The sequence below is a fragment of the Meleagris gallopavo genome, chromosome 1 (assembly GCF_000146605.3).
Source record: "Meleagris gallopavo isolate NT-WF06-2002-E0010 breed Aviagen turkey brand Nicholas breeding stock chromosome 1, Turkey_5.1, whole genome shotgun sequence".
Classification (NCBI taxonomy): Eukaryota; Metazoa; Chordata; class Aves; order Galliformes; family Phasianidae; genus Meleagris; species Meleagris gallopavo.
The window spans coordinates 65986273-65997374 of NC_015011.2; the positions used below are offsets into that span (position 1 = coordinate 65986273).

At 39.8% G+C, this 11102-nt stretch overlaps 1 long non-coding RNA gene across 1 annotated transcript; it reads left to right on the top strand.

Annotated features, from left to right (window-relative positions):
- The first annotated feature begins 18 nt into the window (after positions 1-18).
- Positions 19-3852, top strand: LOC116217080. Its single transcript, XR_004161010.1, has 2 exons — positions 19-1453; positions 1837-3852. It is a non-coding gene; the product is annotated as an uncharacterized LOC116217080 (long non-coding RNA).
- Positions 3853-11102: the final 7250 nt, after the last annotated feature.

The following is an 11102-nucleotide window of genomic DNA, read 5'->3' on the forward strand; positions in this document are numbered from 1 at the left end:
TCAGCCCGCTCCTATCAATGATCCGTCGTGCCAGCAGGGCGCGGCGGCCCGGTTCCTGCCCTCGGCTCCTTGCTTCGGGCTGCACTCCCGTGAGGCGGGGCAAGGTCTCCCGAGGGTGAGCGTGAGGAGATGGGAGCGTTAGTAGGGCGCTGGTCACCTTGTGGGGCAGTGCTCTAGCATGGAGGACCGCAGAATTGGCTGGAGATTGCAGTATGCAAACTGGCCCATTCTGTTTGCTTCTATCTTACCGCCAAGGAGTGAGGACAGGGGATGTCACCACAGCTGGAACTTAATGAAGCCTTGCTTTGGGTTTATTCCTAGCAAGTAGTAGAAGGGAGAAGCAGCAGCACTCGTGAGGATAGAACTATTACCCTATGCTGCAGATGGCTTATAAAAACAGCTGTGTGGAAGGCAAATCTCAGCTCAGCTAAGAAGAATGTCTGTCAAAACACGGCTTCTCTCACAGCGTGTGGATGCTAGTCATGTCCCAGTGTCAACATTTGAGAACGGCTGCACGTGAAGTAGACTTATTTGGCAGCCACAGTTAATTTATTTCATCTCATTAGTCTTTAAATAGAGGCAGCAGGACCTTAGCTCTGTGCGCTAAAGCAGGCTGCTTGACCAGACACCTCAGGAACATGGTCCTGTGAGTGGATCTGCACATTCCCTTTGCCTTCAGGCTGAGCCAGGAAACTCACCACGGGCCCTACCTGAGCTCAGTTTCCAAAAGCATTTGATATGGTGGGTTTGAAATAACGGAAGCCTAAAATTATCACATTTTAATTTGGATGTGATGCAGGAGTGCTTTCTGGAAGGACTGCCCATTGCGATAACCAGTCTCCACTTCCATGTATGGAGATCATGGCAGTGAAATTATATGCGCTCCTGTTTGCCATGTCACAGGGTTGAAAGCGTAGACATTCGGCCCAGAAAAAGAATTAGCAAGAGTGGAAAAAACGCTATCTATTAGTATAAGGGAACTGAAAACAAACTAGTTACAGGCCTAGGAAAGCTGTACTTGTCTAAAACACTCTTCCCAGAGCAAAAGTCTTTACAAATCTTTGTAAATAAGAGCAGTAAAAGGAGGCAGCAGAACTACCACCATGCCAGGAAGAATGAGGATCAATTTCAAGTGGAAATTTTGGTGTTTGGGAGTTTTGATGTCAGTATCTCATTACTGCCTACTCCCTTCTTCAAAAGCAGTTGAAGGGGAGCGGTGGGGGGGAGGGACGGACTGATACAAGGTCAGTCCCAGAGACAATAAGGAGCAGCTGTGAAATGAAAGTGGAATGAATATTCACAGGGTGACGTTACAGTTCCTGACTCGATGCTGCTGCTCCTCCTGTGGGTCCTGCCAGCACAGCAGATGGCAGACACTGAGGGACTGTTTTGCCAGTGGAAAATTACTGAGTTTTGCTGGTCCTGCGTATGGGTGTGTGAGGGGCAAAGTGGGGTGAGCTTCCGTTTGTTTAAATATTTTCAGGAGAGGAAAGGAAAAGAAATGGTTCCTAGAACCATTGAAATTACTGGCATGTAAAAACTGGTCAGTTATTTTAGCCAAGTGATAGATGTCTATTTACAAAATTAGTTTTCCTTGTTATTCCTTTATAACTTTCCTCATAAGTCAGCATTGTGTGTTTTCCTAAGTAGCAGAGCAATTAAAATAAGAAGCAGCATTGTAACAATAGCACTCCTTGTTACTTAATAGACTGATGGAAAAACAAAGTATTTCATGTTTCTATTTTTACCTACCTGTGAAAATATTTTTGTTAGTGGATTTTCCATTGCAAAGCAGACAAGGTTTATTTTAACTTTCTAATTATTTTTTTTACATAGCTATCCACATGGAAGTTTCTTTCACTTGCAGTGGAATCACCTCCGTTGTGGCTGAAGTCAAGGGGTACCTAACATGAATACAGTTAGGCATACCCGAAGCCCTTGATGGTCTGCACACTTAAAGAAAGCAACAACCAAATACTCATCATGAGGTGAACCATGGCAGAACCACTGTGCAAATGACTGTGCATTTCTTCCCCAAACGAATGGGGCAGAGATAACAGAAATACAGAAAGTTTTCACCAAAACTGTGATGCAACCTAACAGTGCTTGCTCAATAATTTATGTATGTGTATATTTGTGAAGTTAGCTCTTCATTTAGAGGTATAAGAACCTATTCACTGTGTGGAAGAATATCTCTAAAAGTTGCCAGGCGGTGGATTTAGTAGGCATTTTGAAACAAAATCTTTCTTCTAACTGTGTGCTTCTGCATGCTGCGTGATTTCTAAGTCCTGCATGCCACAACAAGCAGTGTGAGATTCTGTGCCCTCTGCTCAGCTGATTCTGGCTGCAGGATGAAGATACACCCCGGTGTGCAGCAATTAAAGGCAAATACAAAAGCTTAAATGCTGCTTGTCAAATTCCACGAATCTCTGAAGCCTTAACCCCTCCAGCTCCTCAGCCCACCAAAAAAAAAATAAAATAAATAAAAAAAAATCTAGGAAAGATCCGTAACAAAACAGTATAATGCTCTCATTATTGTAATTCAAAAGAGGGATATCATATCTGTGAATGGACTTTTGTTTGAGATTTGACATAAATTGCTGTCTTCTGCAATCAATTGGTGTAACAAAAACCAGTTGTTATATCAGTCATGCTGCAGTTTCTCTCGGAAGGAAAGTTCTTCACTATGAAAAATCCTTCTCAGCATCAGAAACACGTTTAATTTACATTTAGTTTGCAAATAGCCAATCAATGCAACATTTAGGAATCAATTATGATTTTTCTTTCTTGCTTTCTTACTATTTTGTCTGTATTTCTTCAAAAGAAGCAAAACAATGCTAAAGATTTTGCGACTGATCAAGAAACAATGCTTTACTAGGTAAACATAATGCAGATCATGCAGAAACATTCAGACTGACTTTCTGGTGTCCGTAATACTTTTTTTAGCTACTTTTGATAGTTTTTAATAATTGTTTAATCTGGAGAAGAGGAGGCTCAGGGGAGACCTTAACCCTCTCTTCAACTACCTGAAGTTATGGCAAGGTGGGTGTCAGCCTCTTCTCCCTTGTAACTAGTGATAGGACTAGAGGAAAAGGTCTCAAGTTGCGCTAGGGGAGGTTCAGGTTGGATATTAAGAAAAATTTCTTCTCTGAAACAGCGGTCAGACACTGGTTAAGAATGGGCTGCCCAAGGAGGTGGTGGAGTCACTGTCCCTGGAAGTGTTCAGGAAGTGTTTAGATGTGGTACTAAGGGATGTGGTTTAAGAAATATTGGGGAAAATATTGGTGTTAGGTGGATAATTGGACTGGATGGTCTTTAAGGTCTTTTCCAACCTTGGTGACTCTATGATTCTATCTTCTCTGAAACATTTCCTTATCTGGTATGTTACGGGAAAGTGAAGAGACCAGCATTTCACTATTTGTGGTGCGGGTGAACTTATACACAGGCAAAAATTTCTTGCCTTCCATCTTAATTTGAAGACAGAATGCACTCTTTGCTATGTCTGTTAAAACTCATAACAGACATGTTATGTTTTTAGTGAAATACTTTTCAGAGGCATTTGCGACAATCCAGCTCTGTTCAATACAACCAACTACAGGCTGTTGCTGTCTCCACTCACTTTCTTAGAAAATTCTAATTTCTACTTCCCTGAAAGCCCAGATAATTTTCTTTACATTAATAACACCTATGTCACTGAGAAACTATTTTTGTTTCCACATGTGTAGTCTAAGGAACAAAACAATTCATTGAGCTGAACAAAATCAAGAAAGTCCCCTTACAGACTGTCAGTTTGTATCCTGAATGTCTGAATGAATTACAACTGTTCTTTCAAAAACAGTATTTTGCCAATTTTCCATGTTGCTTATATGAATGATGTGCTATGCAAGTATTAGTATTTTTTTTAGCATAGACTTCTGGCTTGGCTTTGACTTGGTATGTGATATCTTCTAGCACAGAGGTACCAAATATCCCATTCAAGAGTTAAATATGTGACAGACTTGATTGGCTTTGTAAGCAATTAAAATATTTATGGCCGAGTTCATTTAAACAACGTCATCTCTTAAAATGTTTTTTTTTCTAGATTGTCTCTGCAGAAAAGCCTTGTGGATTTGCTACAGACATATTTAATACACGATCTTTTTCCATAAACAAATACTTAAGTCTGGCACAAAAAAAGTTACTAACGAATAATTACAATTCTTAATTATTAAAGAAGCTCAATGTTCTTCCTCACTTAGCATGGTCAGCATTGTCCTTTCTTTAAATAGTAGAGAAAAGTGAAGTTGACAGTTTTTTGTATCTGACCCTTGAATATAAAATAATATGTTTAACAAAAATACCCCTATTCTTCAGATACTTTATTTTTAGTTATATACTTGATCTTTTCTTACATTGTTCTGGGAATGAGCATATGCTTTTTCTGCTTTGATAAGACTCTACATAGAATCTTTTCTCATTATCCTGGTACATGGAAGACCACTTGTGTACTGCAAGTTTACCTTATGGTCTGTTTCCTTACTTACCCTTTGTTTTCTGCTTGTTTTTGCTATATAGCTGTCTAGATCAGTTTTTGTGTCTGACGTAAAGCTCTTAAAATAAGTTGAGAAAAAACTGGAACAAGATGTAAATGAAATGATGCAACTTGCTGTAACATTCTGTTCCCTGCTTTTCAACCCTAGTATGTCTATTTTAGGGCCTGATGGTGAAGCCTCTAGACTTGCAGGAGCTATCTCAGTGCAGGATTCTGGAGCAGCCTACAGAGGGGAGATTCTTGCTTGTAAGATGGCTGTCACCAGAGCATAGTGTAGCTGTCGTAGGAGAATCAAGGACAACAAAACAGGCACAGACGGCATGGAGACTAACGTGGCTGGAATTGAACAAGCCATATTCCTTTCACTGTAACTTGAAACATCACACTTCATGTCATTGCAAAAATCTGCATCAAAAATCTGAAGTCATCTCTTCCCTCCCAAACAGTAGCAAAACTGTGAGTCAGAAAAAGAAGAAGGAGAGAATGGTGATGAAATCTTGAGGTTTGATCAAGTGCTTTAATTATTTAACTTCCTCTGCCTCCTTCCCCAATACCCTACATGGAATAATTGAAAGCCTGAAAACTCCATCCTAAATACACACTCTGAGATGCAATCCTCCCTCCTTGTTCCATAAGTCATTTGGCAGTACCTGATTTTGACTGCATATTATTAGTAGATTTTCCCTGTATTCCTTCCTGTTTGATAACACAGGAATTTTTCTCCAAGTTTGTGACAGCAATCTGGTCCTCTCTTGAGTGAAGTTGCCTCCCAGCCAGCACTGAAGTTGAGGGTTCCCAAACTAACTGCTAACTGCTGTGAGCATTGCAGTAATAATTTTCAAAATTTGCTGAGTAGAGAAATTGATCAACCATTGCATGGGTAGGTAAAGCCCATAAGAAATTGAGACAATCACCCCGTGAAGGAATACGATAGTTTTCTTGGTGTCCCACCTGTGTTGCTGGCAGATCTTGCTAACGATGCTGCTGTCTTCCCAATTTAGCTTCTCAGCACATAGATTTGATTAGATATCCTTTTACACTACTTTTGTAGTACAAAATATATAAGCATATTGCCATTTCCTTTCCTTTTTTACTACTTTTTTTTTTGTGAGATTTTCCCTCATTGTCCTTTTTCTGTCAAAGCAATTGAGAACTTAAATTATATAACTAACCTTTTCACTTTTTATATACCACACACCCATGCTGAAATGAAATGATCTAAGCACAGTCTTCATCTGCAGGAGAGAAGAAAAAAGCAAACAAAATAGTTAAAAACTTAATGCAGGCTCACACTTGCTTAAATTGCCTATGAGAGAGAGCAGAGAAAAGAAAACAATTCAATTCAATTCCAGTTATCTTGTGGGCTTAGATCTTTAAGTGAAAACAATCCAATTAATTGTCACAGCATGAAGAAAACTACTGGGCCTGGTAAAGACAAGGCAGAACACTAAAGAAAAAATATATGCTTATAGTCTTACTATAAACCAACAAAAGATCTCATGGTTTCTGTGCACTTATTACAGAGCTTTCTTTGCCTTTTCTCTGAACAACTACGGTGTCAGGGAGAGGTAGAGCAGCCCAGGCACGTTCAGCAGGACCAGACCATCTAATGTTCTATCTCTGTGACTGTCTTCACAACTGATGGAATTTTTCTGGAGTCCTCAGGAGTTCAGAGCTCTGTACAGAGGCTGCTGCAATGATAAAGGAGAGAGTAATTAAGCCTGCAGTGCTTGAGTCTGCTAAGGAGAAAGGCCATGGGGGGCCGAATGAAGAAAAGCGTTTTAAGGAAGCATCAAACATTGGATCTCCAGAACTCTGTTCTCACCTCCCCAGTGCACAGTCAAGGATTAGCCATGTTTTTCAAAAATGATTGCAATTCAGAAAACATGGGCAATAAACTGCCAGCAGGGTGTCAGTAAATCTGGAGCTGCCAAAGTAATTTCCTAGTCTCTCCAAAAAGAGCAGAATGTTAATCAGTGTACTTATTTTTCTCCTTCCGCTGTAATTAGTCATGCATGCCCACAACTTGACTACCTGAATTCACTCAAAAGTCTTGAAAAAAAAAATGGTGCACTTGGAAGGATTACTGACAAAAAGAATAGGTTTAGAAAGATGAACAAAGGTCAAATAACTACCCTAGATTTCTGAGGGTCCAATAAAGCAAGCAGCCTGGTAATAGGGAGTGCATACAAAAAGAGTAAGCATGGATGAAAATGCAGTTGGATTTCTTATGATTTTAACTAATATCTCTTGTCTCTCTGGGACATTAGTATTTCTTAGTAAAAACAATAGTTCCAGGGCTGTTTCCAGGAAGACTGCATATATTAGGGTTATTTCACTAGCTGGAAGTTTTTCATCAGCTGAAATAACTAAGAAATCCAAATCTTTAATGAGGATCCTTCCTTTTTTTTTTTCATATAGTGGCTGTGACATGACCCCAGAGCTACTCAAAACTCAAAATCAGGATTGAAGCCTTTATTTCTGCACCGTAAGTATTATATGCTAGGAACACATTATGACAGTATATGCAGAAAGGATAGGCGCAAGAAAAGCAAACACCAACCAAATTGTTCAGAGAACCTAGAGAAATGGTCCCTACACCACGGAAGAAATTCAGACATGAATAAGAATGAACCAGATGTTTGTTTTCCTCCTCTAAATGGCAGAGATCAAGTGCAGGGCTGTTGCAGATGCCTCCAATCCTAGTTACATTGTTTGTTTTACTTTATATTCCCCTTTCGCCCTCCCAGATCCTTCCCTTCCACTCCATCCCTCCCAGATAAGCAGCCCATGCTGGTTAACTGCAGTCCCTTCAGCCTTCATGTTATTGTCATGCTGTTGTTATCATGGTACCATTTCTAGTGCTTATGATATGGCTGCATTGCTAATTTCTATGGAAGTCATAATTTCCATTTTGTCAGAACCCCTCTTCAATTACTCATGTACTTTCTCATTTCTGCCATTTTTCATGTTATTGTTCTTGTTAGTGTAGCCACAGGTCAGGAATAGCCAGCTGCACATGCATTACTCCCTCTTTGCTATCTCTAAGTCCCTGAAGTTTTTCATGTAGCTATCTAGCTTATGAATGACTTTACGCATATTTCAGCAGTTCATATCAGCTAACAAATAAAGTCAGAGCACTTCACTCACAACATTAGCCAAGACTCTGATTTCTACAGCTGTGGGAACTGGATGGTTCATTGAGTTATATTTCCTGGTTGAAGACAAACTTGTGAGATGTTTTTGTTAGTGGCCTTTCCCACTTGACATTCTAATTGTCTGCTATGGAGAATTGAACAGAAATAAAGATATACACTCAAAGGTGCTTGTTTTGTGTCTGGCTTTTTTGGGGTTTTTTTGAGGCTTCTTTGTCTGAACCTGACCTACTCAATCTTCTGCCACCGCAAGCCCGAGCTAAAGCCCACTGCCACCAGTTCTGGATAGCTGTGCAAGCAGATGTGGAGATGTTTCCTCATCATGTTCTGTTCCCTGTCCCATTTCCTACTCTTGCTTAGAAGTGAACATACATCTTTTACTCTTTCAAAACTGATAGGAGATTCAACCTCCCCCAGCTTCTTTCACTCATTGAGGTCTTCCCAGTCTTACCTGCTAGAGAAAAACATACGAGGTTGCTAAGATTTAGAAACACTTATTTTATGTCTTTATGTGGAAATGCAGAGACCATTTCCTGGCTCTCAGCATTAACTGGGGAGGGAGAGAGGAAGGTGAAGGGATGGTTTCATGGTGGAGAGGGGGGGAAAACCTTGTATGATGGTGGGTGAGGGTCTGCAGTTCAGATTGGAGGTTACAGGGTAATCAGTCAACTTTTCAGCTTGATTTTGGGTATAACGTCCCATGATTCAGAACATAATGGAGATCAGTAAATTGCCAAAGTACCATTAGGACCTCAGGATGTCCTCATAGCAACTTGGGCTGCTCTATTTCAGTGCCAATTCATGGGAGCCAGGGCAGTGTGTGCTCAGGTAGAGGTGCCAGTGGGGCATGGGCTGTATTGCTGGGTGAGTGGCATATCTGTGAAATTCATCCTCAGTGCAGAGAGTGTGTTTCTGTGATTTGTGTTCTGTTCACAGAGCTGTACAGTGGTTTGGTAAGACTGAAACCCAAAACTGTGACTCTTCACATTCGTTGTAGCACGAGTTTCATCACAAGAGATTCTAATTCAGAGTGCACAGCTTCTCTCTCTGCTCTCTGGGAGGCCATACCTTTTTTACCAAAATAGATGTCAAAAGAAGTCTTTACAGTCCTCTAGAAAATCTTTACTTCCCCTTCACTCAAGAAAAAAATCTATTTCAAGCAGTTTTTATTCTACTACTCTCCTGGCTTGTTAGACTGAGCCGCGCCAGCAGTTTTAGCCAAACTAATCACTCTACTTGTGCTTTGTTCATCTCCCTCTCTCTCTTTTTTAAATATCCATTCTTCATCTGATTTCAAGTTTACATGCTGTATTTTAAGAATGAAGTTCTTATTTTACTGGATACATGAATAGAGCCAATCTTGTCAAAGAACAAACTATCATTACTTACAAGTAATTGCAGTCTAGTGCAAGATTTCTGTATTATTTCTGGTTAGATGAAAGAAAGATAAAAATCTACTTCTGTTTCCAATAAAAGTCACATTTCACTAGCTGAATTTTGAAGAATATAATGATGCAGCAAAACTAAATCCAAGAAGGCAGAGTTTATGACACTGTGCTATTATGCTGCCAACAAACTAGTCTGAACTGAACAGAACTGCAAAAGAAAACTTCAGAGCTCTCTCAACAAGAAGAGATTCAAGCAATAATTCTTGAAAAGCCCATTGGTATAGCCCAGTGGTATAACATCACTTCATCTTCTCCAGTGATTTTGACCTGTTTACAGGTGGAATTTTCTGATTTTGTTTTAAACTGTCCTAACATCCTCCCTTCGTCTCTAAAACACCATTCAGTGCCATATTAAAGCCAGAGCAGGTAGTTAAATGTGCCATTTCATTACAAAATGCTGATAAATTTCCTATTACATACCCACTTTGTAGCTGCATGTCCACTCTAGCAATGGATATACTCTGTGAAGCAGACAGACACAAGCGCAGGGAAGAAGGAGCAAACAGTCTGAGATCTACAAGATTAGCATGCTGATCATAAAACCCATCAGCTGCAAGCATGCTGGATTCCCAGGAAGTGGGTGGCTGCATGGGTACATTGGCATGGAACAGCTGACAAATTTCTCTTGCTCTTTCCTGTAATAATGATCTTCCCAGGTATGCAGTAACATCAGTGAGACAATCAGAAATAAAAGCAACGGAAGGATCTCACTCAGGTGTATTGTAAGCTGCTACACCCATGTGTTTGTGAAATTTTCATCACAGCTTTCCAAACGTGACACCTTTGGTTTTGAGGAAAGGATGTAATTAGAGAGAGAGTTTCTGAAATGTGAAACCAATTTACAAGAGCTCGAGAGGTGTATTATCTGAAACTGGCACTCAGCGCAATTTCTTAAGCTTTCTTAAAAAGCATTCAGAAACACTTCTCATTTCTGGAAAAAAAAAAAAAAAGTCTTTTTCAGTTAATGCATTAAAAGAATCAGGCACCATCCAAGTCATCTCTAGTGAAGGAATGTGGAAATGCTTACCAATTTACAGCTTACAGCTGGAGTTCAGTCCAGGTTACTCTGTACTGTTATTGTTACAACCAGTGGTTAGCCCTGTCTTCCTATTCCTGTCCACTCACGCACTTTGTGTGATGCAGAGCCCATGACTTCTGTGCACACGTGAACTTAGGGCTTTAGTGATGAGGCTGAAGGCAGCCTCCATACCACTCACACATTCTATTTTCTTTCTTTTTTATGTATTTTATCACCATGGTATCTATTCTTCAAAGTTATTATTTAGAAAGGGAAGGACGCTCTCTATGCCTTTCATGTCTCTTGTCCTCTGTGTATTCTAATGATGATATTTTAATTAAAAACCAGGGAAGGAACTATGTTATAAAGAAAGTCACTATTAGAACTTCTATAAAAAGCGATGGAAAGAGCAGGACAAGTTGCAGGTCTTGTTGGACTAAGACAGTTGAAATTAAAGGAAATTAGAAACGTAATAAGTTGTTGGTGATTTTTACTTTCTAAAAGGCTGTGTAATGAAAGCTTAAAGCAAATCTGGTCATGCAAGCCTATGCTGATCAACAGGGTAATGTTTAATCAAAGTTAAGAGAATTTCTTTTTCGTTTTGTGTCCTAAATGTAGGACAAAACATTAACAATGTGTTGAATCATTTGAAAAGCTTTGTCTCTGTATGTAAGGTGCTAAAGAGACTGATTAGGTAGAGAAGATATTCACCTTGTTATAACCATTTAGCTCAATACTTACATATAAATCAAACTGTAATACATGAGGGCTGCATCTAAGAATTTCTGTTATTACTGTGGAACTGATGACTTGAACACTCAGTGTCACTGCTGTTGTCTGAAGGGAAAGATCTGCTAGAGAAGAATGACTCCTCTTAGGAATGGGTTTTCTGGGAACAAGCAGAAGAAATCTGTAGATTTAGCTAGTTTTAGAAGGAAAGTAGAGGAAGC